At 44.0% G+C, this 19,174-nt stretch overlaps 1 protein-coding gene across 3 annotated transcripts in view; it reads right to left on the reverse strand.

Moving 5' to 3' along the window:
• Positions 1 to 16,995, reverse strand: part of mgat5 (alpha-1,6-mannosylglycoprotein 6-beta-N-acetylglucosaminyltransferase) — a 181,165-nt gene extending 164,170 nt beyond the window's left edge. Inside the window, exon 1 of one of the 3 annotated variants that reach the window (XM_062967009.1) lies at positions 16,976 to 16,995. The gene's annotated coding sequence lies outside the window, so the exon portion shown is untranslated. Of the gene's footprint in view, positions 1 to 13,433; positions 13,755 to 16,975 lie in introns of those variants that run through there. The other 2 variants (XM_062967008.1, XM_062967001.1) reach the window with 2 other exon arrangements.
• Between the last annotated feature and the right edge of the window lie 2,179 nt (positions 16,996 to 19,174).

The raw sequence follows: 19,174 nt of genomic DNA on the forward strand, positions 1-19,174 counted from the left end.
TAGCAAAACTTTATAGTTGCACCATCAGTCAGTTAAGGAATCACACTTCTTAAACACCAAAATGTTTCTGCCACATCAAAAGCTTTAAATAAAGTTTCCACAAATGTAATGGTCAGAGTAGAGCATGGACTAAGAGTGCAGTAGTGATTATCACCATTCTAGTTTAGAATTTAATATGAATTACATTGATGTCTCCAACACTCCTGAATATTATATGGCCTGGATTCCCAGCTTTAGGTTAGTTAGTCTGCTTTGGAGAAAACCTTTTAACACAGTGGTGGGCCCTCATCATTGCTTATGTTGGCCATGACTGATGAGAGATGCAGCCCAACATCTGGAGGACTACAATTTGCTTTAGTTCTCTTAAAACCCAAGATAAAGGGACACAACATTACTCTTGTCTATCCATGTTTTGACTAATAGACAAGATCCATCTTCAGACCAGTTATTGAAGTCACAGCTATGATTGACCTTTAAGGGACTTATAATGATGCTGGCCATAGAGACAACTTAGAGTGACATACCCATGAAGAGAAGTATCTTTCTCCTTCATTCTGAACTTTTAAAAGATGAAAGGACACCTTCACTGTCACTGAGCTTTGATCAACGGTTCAAATACTTTTTCCAATGGGCTTTTAATTGGCGTTGTAGTATGACACTTCTTTTAATCTTTTTCTTCTTGTAATAGGTTTTCAGGTAGAATTTTTAATGCTGCATTGAGAACTTGGGAGAGGTAAACTAAAATGTTGGAAATACTGTACATCAAATAAGAGATCAACAAAACCACTTATCTTAAAGGCAACTCCACATGGGTTATTAGCAACACTGTATGTGTGACAAGACTAGCATTTTATTTACACATTGATGCACAAAACTGATCCTGCCCAAAAAAATACAAGTCTCTAGAGTGTGCTACCTGGCCAAATGACTCACCACTTCATCACATTAACTAAATTCCATTGAATGCTACACTTAAAATCCAGGAAGCCACTGCTCCCATCACTTTAGTTTGGCTTCAAGTGTAGGAGAAAGCATTCCTTGTGTATTTTTAAGCATGGTAGCCAGCAGTCTTTTTCAACATTTCAGAAGGTGGTGGGGAACTGGATTTTTTGAAATCATCTGGAAATTTGGCTTTTTCTGTAATGTAGTGGCATTTGTTTTTCCCAGGTTGAAAATGTGGGAGGGGATGTTGTGGGAGGAGCTAAACCACCCACCCCAGTAAGGAAGAGTTCCATTGCTACCATTACCTTTTCCTCGTGGAGCAAGTTGCCAAAACAATTTCTTTCTTTTTAAAAAGCCTTTCCGGGTCCCTCCCTCCCTCCCTCCCAGAGAGAGAAGGGAGGGGGAGTGGGGAAAAGGGTAGCCCATCAATTGATGTCAGAGAGAGAGAGAAAGAGCAAGAGAGAGAGAGGAGGGGGAATAGCCCTGCTGCTTCAAAGCCTGGCTGCAATAATGCTGTCAAGCAAATATCCAGATCTTTGGGATTCAGAAGCTGGATTTCATTTCACCCACATCTGTGGCAGGCATCCTCAGAGGCAAGTGGGACTGTTGCAATTGTCACATCAAGATAAAATTCCTTGGAAATAAGGCTGAGTTCAGTTAAGCTCTAGAGACTTTCAGGGCTGTCTGGTCATGTTGCAGAAGCATTATCTCATTATTATCAGAGACAAGTGGGAATTTTGCAACTTGCCACCTTGACTAGCATTGAATAGCCTTTTAGCTTCAAATCCTGGCTGCAATTCTGCAATGATCCAAGTATCCAGATCTTTGGGATTCAGAGGCTGGATTTTATGACAGTGCTGATGGGGTCCTAGATAATGGCACTTCAAGATAAAATTCCTTGGAAATAATGCCCACTGAGTTGAATTAAACTCTAGCGCCTTTCAGAGCTGTCTAGACAGTGTTCCAGAAGCATTATCTCATTATCAGAGGCAAGAGGGAATGTTGCAATTGGCCACCTTGATTAGCACTGAATAGCCTTGCAGCTTCAAAGCCTGGCTATAATTATGCTATGATGCAAGTATCCCCTAGAAATTTGTTTGTATCTGATTTTGAAAGTATTATATAGTGTATAATACTTTGTTCCCAGAGCACATACAGCTACGTTGCAGAGTTTTTCCCCCTTCCCCCATGCCAGAAATAACACTGAAATACTGTATATAATTCCACTTGTTCCTCCCTCCCTCCTCTATTTTAGGCAGCATCCCAAAGGGACAAACTGAGTATGCTCAGAAACTTCTCAACTCTCACGTTAATACAGAGCGAGGCTGAGATTTCAAGGGGAGGGGGATTTCTTTCAAGAAATAATGCAGAGGGAGGGATGGTGGGCGGGGCCTCAGATCTGTAATGTGATGAGAAATTTACTCAAAGAATGCGGAGAACATACTGAGTTGTATGGAAGTGTGGTGAAGGTAAGGAATTTGTCTGTTTCATAAGAAAATGGAGCTCTATTGATCTCTACTGAGCAAAACATTTTCATCCATGTCATTGCCTTAATGTGATGAAGTCCTCAATCTTTTAAACTGGGCCTGTAATTCAAGTAGTGAGTATTGCCATCCTGCTAGAGTGATAACACCCAGGTCATCATTATTATAATATTTCAGTCTCTGCCTAATGCATCTTTTCTCTTTTCTCTAATTGAATACAATCCTGGCAGGGCAGATGTACTGAAAATAGCAAAAGATTGTACAGCTAGGCAGGGCCGGCCGGAGATATTTTTTTATGTAAAGCGGGGGTGCTGAAAAGCGCCCCCGCCACCGGCGCCCTGGCCCCGCCCAGCGTGCCCTGGCCCCGCCTCCCACGCTGCGTGGGAGGCGGGGCCAGGGCGAATAGTGAGGGGGCGGGGCCAGAGTTGGCCCCCCCCCCCGTGCCCTGGCCCCGCCTCCCACGCAGCGTGGGAGGCGGGGCCAGGGCACGCTGGGCGGGGGGGCGGGGCCAGAGTTGGCCCCGCCTCCCACGCTACCCCCCGCTCGCCCGTCTGGCCTTTTGTAGCAGGCCAGACTCAGTCTGGCCTGCTACACAAGGCCAGACGGGCGAGCGGGGGTAACGTGGGAGGCGGGGCCAGCTCTGACGCCGCTCCCCCCCCCCGCCCAGCGTGCCTTGGCCCTGCCTCCCACGCAACGTGGGAGGCGGGGCCAGGGCACGCTGGGCGGGGGGGGCGGCGTCAGAGCTGGCCCCGCCTCCCACGTTACCCCCGCTCGCCCGTCTGGCCTTGTGTAGCAGGCCAGACTTAGCGGAGGTTCCTCCAGGCCGCAATCGCGGCCTGGAGAAACCTCCGCTGAGTCTGGCCTGCTACAAAAGGCCAGACGGGCGAGCGGGAGTAGCGTGGGAGGCGGGGCCAGCTCTGACGCCGCTCCCCCCCCCCCGCCCAGCGTGCCTTGGCCCCGCCTCCCACGCTGCGTGGGAGGCAGGGCCAAGGCACGCTGGGCGGGGGGGGGGGAGCGGCGTCAGAGCTGGCCCCGCCTCCCACGCTACTCCCGCTCGCCCGTCTGGCCTTTTCTAGCAGGCCAGACGGGCCAGGGCGCACTGGGCGGGAGGCGGGGCACCGTCAGGGCGGTGCCCCGCCTCCCGCCCAGCCTGACGGCGCCCCCCCGGGCCTGCGCCCGAGGCGGCGGCGTCAGCTGCCGCATGAGTGGGGCCGGCCCTGCAGCTAGGGCAAACATGAAACAACCAAATTATTTACATTACTGGAAAATTCAATAAGATGAAAATATGCATAGTACTAAGAACTGCAGCTTTCTGGTTCTGAAAATATGGTACCAGCACTTAACATTTTGTAGAAGATTCATATAGCGTAATTGCACTCTGCAGTCTGAGCAACTTTTCCAAAATTGCGCTATAATAGAATGTACCTACTGTGCAAATGCCACCATGAAACATTTGAGGCAGAGTCATTACAGCAAGTCTAGACTGTGGTACCACAGAAAAGACAACTGAAACACAGGGAGAAAATATGTATCTGAATGTTGGCTACATTTACAGGGCTCTAGACAGGCTCATAGACATTTGAAATATTGGTTTAGCATCGCTTATCAGGACTGAAAATCTGAAGAACTCCATAATCTAAAATTGTCCACATAGATTTCTGAGATAGAGACTCCTTTGCTTTCTGATGGGTCAGTATACACAAACTTTGCTTCATACACGAAGAATAAAAACATTATGTAAAATAACCTTCAGGTTATGTGCGTAAGGCACATAAATGAATTTTGTACTTATACAGTACTTGGGTCCCATCTTCTAGATATCTCATTGTGATTATGCAAATATTCAAAATCCCTCGCCCCACAAATCCAAAATCTTTCTGATCCCAAGTATTTAGGATAAGAAAGAAAGTACTGCATATGGCCTGTTTTAACAGGAGTGCACAAGAGAGCACTTGCCAAGTGTGCCTGTTGTGACCATGGCCTTAGTCACATCCCATTTCAATTACAGTGGATTTCTATAGATTTTCTGCTCAGCTTGAGAATTCAGTCTCTAGCAAGTAACTTTAACAATCAGAATATAAACTTTCTCCCCTATGCCCCCCCCCCCCCCAAATTTCTAGGACACAAGGCTGTGCAATTTCCAAAGATGTAGCCATGCAAGTTGGATTACTTACTTGCACATTTACACACAGAAAAAAAAGAATGCTGTGGCACTAAAATGTGAAATGTGTTTACAATACCTATATGAGATAAGCATCAATTCCAATGTAGTTATTGCATCAAGCAAACTACAAATTATAGGAATACTGTCTGTAGGTCAGAGGGGAATTAGACCTTTTGGCAATATAATGAGCCAAAAAATCTTGCTGGGTTGCATGGTGTTAGTTTCATTAATTTGTGGAAGGGTGTGCTATAAATACACATACCTTCTTCTCCAACAGTAACCCCCCCTCCCCCCGCCGCCCCAAGTGGCAGTGGGTACTCAATGGTCCTGAGCCTTTTGGGTTACTAGAAACAATTATGGATTTCTTAATATGGATATTCAAGTTAACCACACAAAATCTCACATCATTTATTGAAGTTAGTGCACTGTGAATCATATCCAAAAAAATAAAATAAAATCTGGAAAACATGCAATTAATCCCAATTTAAAAAATAACTTCTTTGTCCCAAGCACTGAATCCTTTGCATGTTAAGACATTTGTTCTGCCACTAAGCTATGGCTCTTCTCCCAGAAGACACTGAAAAGCAAACAGGGTTTTACTATCACATCCATATCTTGTCTGGTAGAACTGTAGGTAATGTGGCTGATACCCAGCAGAAAAAAAATCTGGGTTCATTGTTCTAGCAGTACAGTTCTTATAACTGCAGATTACGTGACATCTCACATAGAGACAAAGAAGAAAACATATACATTCACTTAGATTGCATGCAACAATTACAGTCATACCTTAGTTTGTGCGCTACAGAAACATCACCATTATGAGTGTCTGAACACATTTTTTAAAAATTCATTCTTGTGTACTATATAATCATGCAGCATTTGTACAAAAGTTTGAATGAGTCCGCAACATCAGTTCACAAGCCATTAGATAAGGAGAGGCAATTACAGATGTGCCTAAGTAACAAGATGTAGGATGTCAATACATTATTCTCTTAAGCAACAAAGAAGTGGACAAACGCAACTTGTTGTTTTTGCAAAGAGCAGATTAAATACATTGTACATGTAGAATGCAGTTAACAAAGCAGATGTGTCCTTGAGTTTTACTTCCTGAACAGAAAATCTGGTACCAGAGGCACAAATAACATGGAAAGAATAGAGATAGGTTCCTGCCACATGCACACCAGAATAGTTCAACATTTTATTTCACAATTCTTTTTATTCAACACTAACAACATGCATGTGTGAAACGAAACAACCCAATCAGGCAAGCCTTGCATAAGTGGAGAATAACATGTTTAATGTTCTAAGACTACATGAAGACTTCTTTCAAAATCCATCCAGGATATTTTCTTTTATCAGTTTCCACTCTTTCTTGATTTTCATTTTGGTGTCCAAACTCATAGATACAAGCCTTTTTAACATGCTGGGGAAGCAGGCTTATCTGCCTTCTTCTTTTATTACAGTTCACACATGCTCTATAAGAAGTTCTGGAAGCAGCTGACATTTGCTTTGCCTTTTATAGACAGGGACACAGCTATAGTAGGATCACCATTTTCCCCAGTTCAATTTTATTACATTGTTTACTGCAGGCATGCTGCTGCAACATAACATTTAATGTTTGAATTTAGCCACCCCTCTTTCACCATCCCCTGCCAAAGTTGCTAAAAAAAAATAAGCTGGTAGACAAAGGACAAGCAGGAAAAGGCAGGAGCTTGGCAAGCATAAAAAGACATTGCAGAAAGGATATTCTTTGTCAGTGACTGAAAATGCCTGTATACTGCTATAATAAGAGTGAATTACTGAATCAATTCCAGGGGGAGATGGCTTATGCCCTTAGGTTATTTTTACAATGAAATATATTTTACATGTTAACTCACAACACATTTCCACTACAGAAAAACAAAAACCATAATTGTGGAAATAGCTTGGAGTTACACTGTATTTCATCGCACTGTTCTCCAACTGTAACACTTCTGCAAATACAGCTTTTGGCCCACTCACCCCTAGTCAATAAAACCCTGGGGAGATAAATATGTTCAAGCAATACTTTGTTGTGTATGGGATCAGTAGAAGTCAACAGGCAACTTGAAAGTACACACATACATATTTATGTATAACTTTAAATTCATACAAAATTCTATGTACATGTATGCACGTTGTCCGTGTTTTACAATCCAGGCTGGAAAATACTTACAATTCCAGGGAGCCAGGATATACTGAGCAGACTGTGAGATAAATCTTGTTCACATATACTTATTGCACCCAAAGAAATTCCCACTGAGTTCAATTAAACTTGCTCTGCATAAGTGAGTATTGGATTACAGCCCCAGGCAACAGAAATATTGTTTATTTTTTTACACATTTAGGTCACTACAGACATCTGGTATAATTCCATCTTTATTCTTGGGAACAAACAACTTACTGTGAAAGGCTGAGTACTCACATGGGAAGAAAAAGGAAGAAAAAAGGCAGAGGGAGGATATGTGGGGTTCAGAGGCAGTGTACTTTTGAACTGGAGCATGAAAAAATAGTGCATTCACCTGTGACAGCCTGACATCAAAGAATGTTAGGACATTGCAAACAGTCAGCCTTCTGTATCTATGGATGCTGTACCCACAGACTCAACCATTCAGATCTTGAGAATATCCCCTCCCCCAAAAGAGAATTTCCAAAAAGCAAACCATAATTTTGTCATTTTATATAAGGACTCCATTTTACTATGTCATTGTTTACAATGGGATTTGAACATGCATGGACTCTGATATCCATAGGAAGACCTGAAACCAAACCTTAGTAGATACCAAGGGTCCCATGTATATTTTCAAGGAGACTGTATTTTGAAAGGGTTGCCAACAATGATTCTTCAAGTAATAAACTCTATAAGGAAGGTAGTAGTAACTTAAAATCTGCATCATAACATCTAATTTTTATTTTTAGCAGGTTTAAATAAGAATGGGCCAACTAATCACCTCCCAACAAAGGATTCTTGCAGGAAGGAAGCAGCTTGCACACATACAGGTTGGTAAGTAGAAAAGAGAAAGTATTGAATACAAGAGCTGTAACAATAGACACAAAAAAACTATTATCAGGTGTCACTTTGGCTTCCATGAGAAATTGTGACAGCTACTGACCTTGGTGGGATATCCCAATAAACAAAGTAAACAGGCTATAGCCCCCGGTGGTGAATGGGTTAAAGCCTTGTGCCACAGGACTGCTAACTTGAAGGTTGGGTTAGTGTCCTGAAGGTTGTAGGTTCTAACCCAACCCAGGGAGAGCGCAGATGAGCTCCCTGTCGGCTCCAGCTCCATGCGGGGACGTGAGAGAAGCCACCACAAAGATAGTAAAACATCAAAAACATCTGGGTGCCCCCTGGGCAACGTCCTTGCAGACAGCCAATTCTCTCACACCAGAAGCGACTTGCAGTTTCTTAAGTCACTCCTGACATGAAAAAAAGCTGCAGCATAAATTGCAATATGCCAAACAGTTCAAAGAATCATCACACCCGGTTCAAAACCCATAACCTTGACATTCTTGACAATACCAAATTTAACTTACAAACACACAAACATTTGGGAATAATTGAGTATTTTCTCTTCTTTGTAATGGAAAGAAAGTTCAATACACAAATCAGTCTGTAGCACAAAAACATTTCCTGCTTTCTACCTATCCCACAAAATATTTTTAGAAAAGATACAGTTCTTATATGTACTGGAATAAATGCTTAGGCAATTCTTATAAAAACACAACTGTCCCTCATTATCTTTTCCTGTGAATACACTTATCCTCCCTGCATTGTTTACTGCCATCTCTTGCTGTGTTATATCTGAATTACATTGTGGAATGGACCCATATTTCTGCTTTTTCTGTATAAAATTATCAGGTCTGTAGAAAATTATCATTTATATTGACTGTGGGATGATGCGACACTAGGCTTGGGAATTTCAATGCCAATCTTTCACATTTTGTCCTTGCCATATATAGATAGATAGCAAGAAGTGTACATCCTTGTCTCCATTATCATGTTGCTAGACACAAAAGAGAGGGGTGGGGAGAGAATAAACCTATAGCTTAACCATGACAACATTTCCAAAGCTGTTTTCAATTCCCACCATCATGGAAGAAGAGAAACGATCTCAATATTTGTTGCTCTTCCTCCATTTATCTCCACATTTTAAAGAATTTTCCTCTTTTGATCATAACAACTATCACAATAAAACTTCACATAGACCTGAGTGGGCAACATGTAGCCCACCAAATGTTTTTGGCTACAGTATTTTTAGTTATATATTCTATTTTAACCTATGTTGCACCTCACTTAGAGCCTTGGAGAGAAGAGGGTAAGAAATAATAATAATACTAGTTGAAGTAAAGGTATCTTAATAACTTTTTTCCAGGAGAGAGGCCGTGTGTGTGTATTTTTTTAAAAGATGTCACTACACCTATGCTGTGCAAATGCACCGATGAAACAAAGTGGTGTACATATACAAAACCTATCTAGTCCCTGTCTAGGCTCAATTCCAGGAGAGGACGAAAAGCAAGCAACAGAGGCCACATCTACACTGACCATTTAATACACTTGGAAGCCATCAAGATAACCAATGCCCACAAAAACACACAAATAAAAGTCCTTGTGGTTTGTATAATCACCATGTGGGCCTCAGGGTTTCCTACGTAATCATCTGCAAGCAAAAACTCTTTCTTTGGCCCCTTTCTACACTGCCATATAAAATCCAGATTATCTGATTTGAACTGGATTATACGGCAGTGTGGACTCAAGATTTGTTCAGCTTCTCATGGCATTGAATGTTTGCTGATATCTGTTGTAAACCAACCTGAGTCCCTCGGGGAGATAGGTCGGGATATAAATAAATTATTATTATTATTATTATTATTATTATTATCATCATCAATTTCAAAACAGATAATGTGGATCTAGGAGCCGCAGTAGCGCAGTGGGTTAAACCCTTGTGTCAGCTGGACTGCTGACCTGAAGTTAGGTTGCTGCTCTGAAGGTTGCTGGTTCGAATCCACAAGATGGGGTGATCTCCTGTCTGTCTGCTCTAGTAAGTAAGTAAGTAAGTAAGTAACTTTATTTTTCTATCCCGCCACCCATCTCCCGGCAGGGACTCGGGGTGGCTAACACGGGACAAAGGTCCGAAAACAATAAACAGAGTACAACAATTAAAACATATTACAATGTGTAAAAACACAGTAAAATCGACAATACATTAACCATAAAAACTCATTTGCAACATAAAATGGGTAAATCGACAATACATTAACCATAAAAACTCATTTGCAACATAAAATGGGTAAAAATAAAATAAAATAGAATGGACCACCAGATTGGTGGAGGGTGATAGTGTCGAGGGGCCATTTGAACTAAAGTGCAATAGTATAGTTATAAAGTGCATCGGGGCCAAAGGACAAAGTCCAAGCATTTCTCAACCGTTGGGTGGGGACTGACATCCAATTAATTATAGAGAAAGGGAACAGTGTGGAAAGTGTATTATTTTAAATTATTATTTGGTCATGGGGACTGAATTATTCAAATGCACAAAGAAACAACCAAGTTTTTAACTCCTTTTTAAAAGATGCAAGGGTGGGAGCCTGCCTGATCTCCCTAGGGAGGGAGTTCCAGATCTGGGGGGCCACTACTGAGAAGGCCCGCTCCCTCGTCCCCGCCAACAGAGCTTGCGATGGAGGCAGGAGCGGGAGAAGGGCCTCCCCGGATGAATGAAGAGATCGTGCAGGTTCATAGGGGGAAACATGGTCACGAAGGTAAGCGGGCCCCAAATCGTTTGCAGGGACATGAGAGAAGCCTCCCAGCAGGATGATAACACATCCAGGCGTCCCCTGGGCAAGTCTCTGTAGATAGCCAATTCTCTAACACCAGAAGAGACTTGTTCTCAAGTCGCTTCTGACACGATTAAAAAAAAATGCTCTGATAATTTGGAGTATATGGCAGTGTAGCTGTCCCAGACACTCATTTGAAACTGCATTAAGTGGTCAGTGAAGATGTGTGCTAAGTTTCCCTGTTTCACACATAAAACCATGCAAAGGTAGCATCGCAGTGCAGGGAAGCAACCTTTCCACACGTTGATGCCTTCCAATATAGGGCAACCTTTTCCTCCTTAAGCAGAAGTGTAGCCTTGGCAGCTGAGGACGTAGTGCCCATGCAAGAACACAATCTGCCTGGAAAGGTAACTGCTTTGAAGAAGGCAGCCTGAAGACAGAGAAGGCAGGAGAGAAGTCCAACAAGTGTGTCCCAGAGCCTCACAAGGAGAAGCAGCAGCAGTAGCAGCAGCAAAACAAAATCACCTCCTTTCCCTCAGGGACAGAACCGAGGGAGGCTGCCACTCAAAAAAGGCTGGGCCTTCCCTTAAAAACTGTGCTGAGCAAAAGAACAACAACATGACAGGAGGGTCATGGAAGGGGGGGGAGGAAAGCAGAGAAAGCAAGAGTTTTCTTTCCTTTGGAGAACAGATAAGAAGCCTCCTGGGAAATAAAAGGCTGGGGGGGGGGGAATCTGGAGGACTAAAGGACTGGCTGTTAGGAGAGGAAGCGAAAGAAAGGCGTGATGGAGGTGACCCTGCACCAGACACAGAGGACACCAACAACGAGGGAGAAAGAGAGAGAGAGAAACTTGACAGGGTCCTCATCCCTGCTGGCTATGTCAAGGAGGCAACCTCCCAGGAAAAGGACCCCTTCTCTTTTTGCAAAGAAAGATGGGGGAAGCAGATGCTGCAACCTGTTCGGATTTCTCCTGGCAGGTGCCAAGGGAAAGCAAACCACGCCAGACCCTATGAACAGGAGCCCCGGAACACCAACCATTGGCTGATTACAACATTCACACTGGCCTCCAACAGACAAGAGTTCTTTCTTCCACCCTGAACCTTCCACAAATATATGAAGCTCCCTTGCTTAGTTTTCCACTATACTTCACAATCTCTGAGAGTGCCTGCCATAGATGTGAGCGAAACGTCAGGAGAGAATGCTTCTAGAACATGGCCATACAGCTCATCATCATCATCAACACCCAGGAAGACACACACCAAACAACATCAACTACTGGTTTTCTGTGAGTTTTCCAGGGTGTATGGCCGTACGGCCATGTTCTAGAAGCATTCTCTCTTGTTGTTTTGCTCCATCTATGGCAGGCATCCTCAGAGGTTAGGAGGTCTGTTGGAAGCTAGGCAGGTGGGGTTTATATATCTTTGGAAGGTCCAGGGTGGGAGAAAGAACTCTTGTCGGAGGCAGGTGTAAATGTTTCAGTTGGCCAGCTTGATTACCATTAAATAGTTTTTCAGTTTCAAGGTCTGGCTGTTTACTACTTGAGGGGAATCCTTTGTTGGGAGGTGTTAGCTGGCCCTAATAGTTTCATGTCTGTAATTTCTCTGTTTTCTGAGTGTTGTTCTTTATTTACTGTCCTGATTTTAGAGGTTTTTAAAAATACAGGTAGCCAGATTTTGTTCATTTTCATGGTTTCCTACCAGTATTAAAAAAAACTCTAAAATCAGGACAGTAATAAAGAACACCACTCAGAAAACAGCAATTCCAGACATGAATCCATCAGGCCCAGCTAACTTGCCTAGTTTCCAATAGACCTCACAACCTCTGAGGATAATTGCCATAGATGTGGGCGAAACATCAGGAGAGAATGCTTCTGGAACATGGCCATACAGCCCGGAAAACTCACAGCAACCCAGTGGTTACGGCCATGAAATTCATTGTACAGTAGAGTCTCACTTATCCAACACTCGCTTATCCAATGTTCTGGATTATCCAATGCATTTTTGTAGTCAATGTTTTCAATACATCATGATGTTTTGGTGCTAAATTCATAAATACAGTAATTACTACATAGCATTGCTGTATTGAACTACTTTTTCTGTCAAATTTGTTGTATAACATGATGTTTTGGTGCTTAATTTGTAAAATCATAACCTAATTTGATGTTTAATAGGCTTTTCCTTAATCCCTCCTTATTTTCCAACATATTCGCTTATCCAACATTCTGCCGGCCCGTTTATGTTGGATAAGTGAGACTCTACAGTAATTGAAATGTATTTATGTTGCTGTATTATAGTGTTATATTACTGGGCTTGGTCCCCATGTGAGCTGCCCCGAGTCCCTTCGGGGAGATGGGGCGGGATATAAGAATAAAGTAGTACTAGTTGTTGTTGTTGTTGTTGTTATAATATGAAAGCCTTCGACAACACAACCTCAACCACAACGACCCTTCTGGAGATAAGAGCTCTCGTAAAAGACCGTCAAGAGAAACCCAAGGCCAAAGAGGGCATTTTCCGGCAGAAAAAAAGGGGGAAGAAAAGGGGAAGAGTGGGGCCACTTGCCAGCAAGAAAATAAGGCAAAGCGTCCAGGGGAGAAAGGGAGAAGAACGGTAAGGGCGAGCGCTAGGAGTACCTCTCTCTGTGTGTGCCTTTCCAGCGTGAGAAAGAAGCCCGGCTCGGTCCTCCTCCTCCCCTTTCTCCTCAGACCACGTAAATGCGGGTGAGGGGGGGGGGGGGGGGAGAGAGCTGCTTCTCATTCAGGCCAAATACACACAGAGAAAGAGAGAGAGAGACGCAGAGCCCTGAGGGAAAGCACAGCAAGGAGGAGCAGCAGGAGAGTGAACTACCAGCGGGAAGGGAGGACGGAGAGGAGGGCGAAAGAGGAAGGTGTCCCTGCGCTTCCTCTCCTCCCTCCCGCAGACCCCAGGCCTTCCTCCTCGCTCGCAGCCACCACGCGGGTTGCTTTCCCGGAGAGCGCGCGCTGTTGTTGTCAGAAGAGAGACGGGGGGGGGGGGGGTGAGGGTGAGTGGGGAGCGTGCGCGCGCCATCACCTCCTCTTCTTCCTACCCGCTCCTCTTGCGTCGTCTCCGGCGAGCGGCCCCCTCCTCCTCCTCGCCCATCCTTCCCAGCCCCTGGCCAGGGCCCGGGTTTGCCCTCCTCTGCCGTCCGTGCGGGGAGTCGCCGTAGGAGGGAGAAGCGACGAGAGCCAAGCTCCCCACCAGCTCTGCACGACCTCGGCTCCTGGCGCGGCTGCAAAGGGAGCCCGGGCCGAGCAGGGAGCGTCTGCGGAGCCGCCCGCCCGGCCGGGAGCGTGAGCAGCAGCAGCAGCAGCACCAGCCTCCTCGCCCGAGCCAGGGAGCGTCGCCAAAGTGCCGCCTGCGCAGGGAGCGTGGAAAGAAGCCCTTGAAGGGGACGTCGCCAAAGTGCCACGCCGAGAAGGCGGCGTCAGCTCCTGTTACTGCTCTTGTTTGTCCTCCCCGCCCCGTTGAGGCTGGAGAAACGATAAGGGGAATGGGTTGCTGTGTGTTTTCAGGACTGTATGGCCATGTTCCAGAAGCATTCTTTCCTGACCTTCCGCCCACATCTGTGTCAGCCATAGTAGAGCGCTTAATGAGCCAACCTGGATACAGGATATTCTTTGGGAACACAGAAATGCTGGACCACTCTAATAACCACCATGTCAGACGACACAGAAAGGCTGGGTTGCTGTGAGTTTTCCGGGCTGTATGGCCATGTTCCAGAAGCAATGCTGAGAAGGAAATGTTATTATTTATTACAATATTTATATCCCGCCCTTCTCACCCAACAGGGGACTCAGGGCGGCTTACAATAAAACACACATATAAAACCTGTACAACACACTCACAGCAACCCAGTGATTCCGGCCATGAAAGCCTTTGACTCTAGAAGCATTTTTTCCTGACGTTCCACCCACATGTATGTCAGCCATAGCAGAGCACTTGAGCCAACCAGGATACAGGATATTCTTTGGGAACACAAAAATGCTGGACTACTCTAATAACCACCATGTCAGACGACACGGAAAGGCTGCGTTGCTGTGAGTTTTCAGGGCTGTATGGCCATGTTCCAGAAGCAATGCTCAGAAGGAAAACTCACAGCAACCCAGTGATTCCGGCCATGAAAGCCTTCGACTACACAGAGAAGCCACTGCAATCCACAGGCATGTGGACAATTTCAACAGAAAGGAAGAAACAATGGAAATGAACAAAATCTGGCTACCAGTATTTTAAAAACCCTTTAAATCGGGACAGTAAATGAAGAACAACGTTCTGAAAACTGGGGAATTCCAGGCATGAAACAATCAAGGGCTAGCTAACACCTCCCAACATAGGATTCCTCCCAGGCAGGAAGCAGCCAGGCTCTGAGGCTGCAAGACCATTAAATGCTAATCAGGGTGGCCAATTGCAACATTCACACCTGCCTCCAATAGAAAAGACTTCTCTCGCCCACCCTGAACATTTCACAGATGTATAAGGGGATTTCTTTGCTGGTTTAAATATATACAGAGGCCCCTTCCACACAGCTGTATAAAATCCACATTGAACTGAATTATATGGCAGTGTGGACTCGGATATTCCAGTTCAAAGCATATAACCCAGAATATAAAGGCAGAATAACCCACAATATCTCCTTTGAACTGGGTTATTTGAGGCCCCTTCCACACAGCTGAATAAAATCCCACATCTGATTTGAACTGGGATATATGGCAGTGTGGACACAGGATCCTTCCACACAGCCATATAATGCAGAATATCAAGTCAGATAACCCCACAATATCTGCCTTGAACTGGAATATATGGCAGTGTGGACTCATAACCCAGTTCAAAACTGACATTGTGGGATTTTAAATAATAAAGAAATAATGCTTTCAATCAAATTTAAAATACATGCATAATACAGTAAAATGGTGTCACTTTAAATTAGTCTTAATTTGATTTTAATTACTGCATTTCAATATTAATATCAAATCAATACAGAATATATGATATGGTATTGTATGGAGTATGTTATGGGCCTGTTTTTAAAAGTCTCTCAAGCAACTATCTGACTTTCCTATAGTGTCTAGATTCAAGGAAGTCATTCTACCCCTCTATTCTGCCTTGGTCAGACCACACCTGAAATACTGTGTCCAATTCTGGGAACCACAGTTGAAGGGAGATGTTGACAAGCTGGAATGTGTCCAGTGGAGGGCGGCTAAAATGATCGAGTGTCTGGAGAACAAGCCCTGTGAGGAGTGGCTTAAAGAGCTGGGCATGTTTAGCCTGCAGAAGAGGAGGGTGAGAGGAGACATGATGAGGGCCATGTTTAAATATGTGAGGGGAAGTCATAGGGAGGAGGGAGCAAGCTTGTTTTCTGCTGCCCTGCAGACTAGGACACGGAACAATGGCTTCAAACTACAGGAAAGGAGATTCCACCTGAACATCAGGAAGAACTTCCTCACTGTGAGAGCTGTTCAGAAGTGGAACTCTCTGCCAAGGAGTGTGGTGGAGGCTCTTTCTTTGGAGGCTTTTAAGCAGAGGCTGGATGGCCATTTGTCGGGGGCGCTTTGCATGTGATTTTCCTGCTTCTTGGCAGAATGGACTGGATGGCCCACAAGGTCCCTTCCAACTCTGATTCTATGTTAAATATTGTTTATTTATACCTCACATTATTTTCCCCGGTATCTACCACTGCCCATGGGTGCCAGTTAACCGAGGGCCGTTCCACGCAGCCATATAATCCAGAATATCAAGGCAAATAATCCACAATATCTGCTTTGAACTGGACTATCCGAGTCTACACTGCCATATAATCCAGTTCAACGTGCATTTTTTGCAGCTGTGTGGAAGGGGCCTAAGTGTCTACTTTACATATTTTTAAAACAGAACGAAACACAAGTACCACTAAAATGTTAATGTTAAAATACATCGTTGACTGAGTGTTTGTTATACCGTAAATGGTAAAGTCAGTAATTTTTCAATACATCACACCCCACCAAGACACTAATTCAAAGTAGCTTTCCACACCCTCCATCACCAAAAGCAATAACAAAATAAAAGAAATTAAAATGTTAAAAAGAACTACTGACCTTAAAGACATAGGATGAGAATATAGTTGTCATCCTGCTAACTTCTGCTTTCCCGTCTCAAAAGTTTTACTTCATCTTTCAAACCCACGAGTATTTTTGTTTTGCATATTTTTTTTCTTCAGAAATGTCTCCTTGGATGCTAACAACTAATTGTCAGACCTTTCAGGATGCAATCCCACACGGGGAGAGTGTGGATGAGCTCCCTCTATCAGCTCCAGCTACATGCGGGGACGTGAGAGAAGCCTCCCACAAGGATGGTAAAAACATCAAAACATCCAGGCATCCCCTGGGCAACGTCCTTGCAGACAGCCAATTCTCTCACTCCAGAAGCAACTCAAGTTGTTCCTGACACTTAAAAAAAAGGATGCAATGGGTGACAGTGCCTAAGAGGGGCAGGAGAGATTTAAGTCCCCCCCCCCCCCCCCGTGGGCAAACCAACACTCCATGAGCAGGAAGCGGCTGCAGATTTCTGGTCTGGTAACTCAAGCCTCCGGTTCACTTTACCTTGGCAAATGTTTCCAGTGCTAACCACCTTTATAGGGAAAAGTTGCTTGCCTCCGTAAGTTTCGTGTCACCTTCCTGGGCTGCTGGCACTTCCCTCTGTAGTGCGGAAGTCAGGTAGTCAAGCGATTAGTGGGCAAAGACATGACACTTAGGATCAAAAGCACACCAGGGAAACAGGCAAGGCAGGACCAACCATCACAAAAGAAAACTTTAAAAGGTGGGAAGGCCTGATTTAACACACCCTTCCTCTAGAGGCAACCTCTCCCAACCCAGGCTCATTCAGGAAAGTTAAGGTCATCCCTACATTCAGGTGTATCCTTTGCCTGTATGCTGTGGCTTATGGTTTCAACTTGCATGAGGTTGGTTGGACTGCAGGCATTTCTCTGTAAATGTAGGCCCCATCTGCATTGACCATTTAATGCACTTCAAAGCTATCTTTAAACTGTGGTGGCCAGATGATAAACTTCCACAAAAACATGCAAAAGAAGGCCTTTAATGTGCACCGGTGCTCTGTGGTTTGTGTAATCACCACCCAGGCTTCAAACGGGATACAGGATTTCCTATGTAATTATCTGCATAACGAAACCACTTTTTTCAATTTGAAATGGCATGAAATAGCCAGTGTTGATGGGCCTTTAGAGTGTATTTACACCAGGCATGGGCAAACTTTGGCCCTCCAGGTGTTTTGGACTTCCAACTCCCAGAAATCGCAGCCATCTTACTGGCCATTAGGAATTGTGGGAGTTGAAGTCCAAAACACCTGGAGGGCTGAAGTTTGCCCATGTCTGATCTACATGATAGAATTAGTGCAGTTTGACATCACTTTTATTGCCATGGCTCTATGCTATGGAATCCTGGGCGATGTAGTTTGGTGAGGCACAAGCACTCTTTGGCAGAGAAGGCTAAAGACTTTTAGCATGACAACTCCCAAGATTTTGAGCGATAGCAGTTAAAGTGGTTCAAGCCACAGTGCAGATGTATCCTAAGACACAGTGCTTTCCAACACATTCAGTTCAAAGAGGTCAGTTGCTAGTCACCCCATGTTGAGTAATAATAGTTAAAGAGACAACAGAGAACAACAACAGGCAGATTGCTGCAAAGTACGTTGAAATAGCATCTTCCAAGAAGCTGCTGTATGAATCATATTGACTGGTATCATTATGCACACACACTGGCAAGCAGCACATTTGGCATGCTAGAAGTGATTCAGCCAGGGACCTGTGTATTCATGTATAGACACAAAGTGTGTGTGAGTGGGAAATCTGAGTTCAAGCTTACAATGGAATGTCCCTGCATAAGAAGAATCTGGGGCAAGGTGATCCTTTTTAAAAAAAGGAGAGCAGCAACAGGGTCAGCTTGACATTTTTTTCTCACTGTGGCAAAGATCAATATGGCCCCCTAGTGTCCAAAGGTGCATACACTCTAGAATTTATGCGATTTTACACCACTTTAACTGCCATGGCTCAATGTTATGAAATCCTGTGAGTTTTGCTTTTGTGAGGCACTGACACTCTTTGGCAGAGAAGGCTAAAGAGCTTGTAAAACTACAGTTCCCATGATTCCTTAGTACAGTAGAGTCTCACTTATCCAAGCTAAACGGGCCGGCAGAAGCTTGGATAAGCGAATATCTTGGATAATAAGGAGGGATTAAGGAAAAGCCTATTAAACATCAAATTAGGTTATGATTTTACAAATTAAGCACCAAAACATCATGTTATACTACAAATTTGACAGAAAAAGTAGTTCAATACGCAGTAATGTTATGTTGTAATAACTGTATTTACTAATTTAGCACCAAAATATCATGATATATTGAAAACATTGACTACAAAAATGGCTTGGATTATCCAGAGGCTTGGATAAGCGAGGCTTGGATTAGTGAGACTCTACTGTATTGAGTAATGGCAATTAAAGTGATGTCAAGCTGCATTTTGCAATGTAAATGTGTCATAAATACTTTTTAAAACAAAGGTTCTTTTTATTGCAGTTTCCAGTGTGAAAGGGTATCAGAACTTTTACAGAACCTTTACACACAGAATGACATTAGATATACAGATATACAGATTCTATGTAACTATATTGGATTCCACAACCTACAGTTGCATTGACTAGCAAACAGGCAAAGGGGGGGGGGGGTCATTTTTACTCAGCATTCACACACATGTACATGCATTCGTCCCCATGCCTACATTACAATTT

Source organism: Anolis carolinensis, chromosome 1 (genome assembly GCF_035594765.1).
Source record: "Anolis carolinensis isolate JA03-04 chromosome 1, rAnoCar3.1.pri, whole genome shotgun sequence".
NCBI lineage: Eukaryota > Metazoa > Chordata > Lepidosauria > Squamata > Dactyloidae > Anolis > Anolis carolinensis.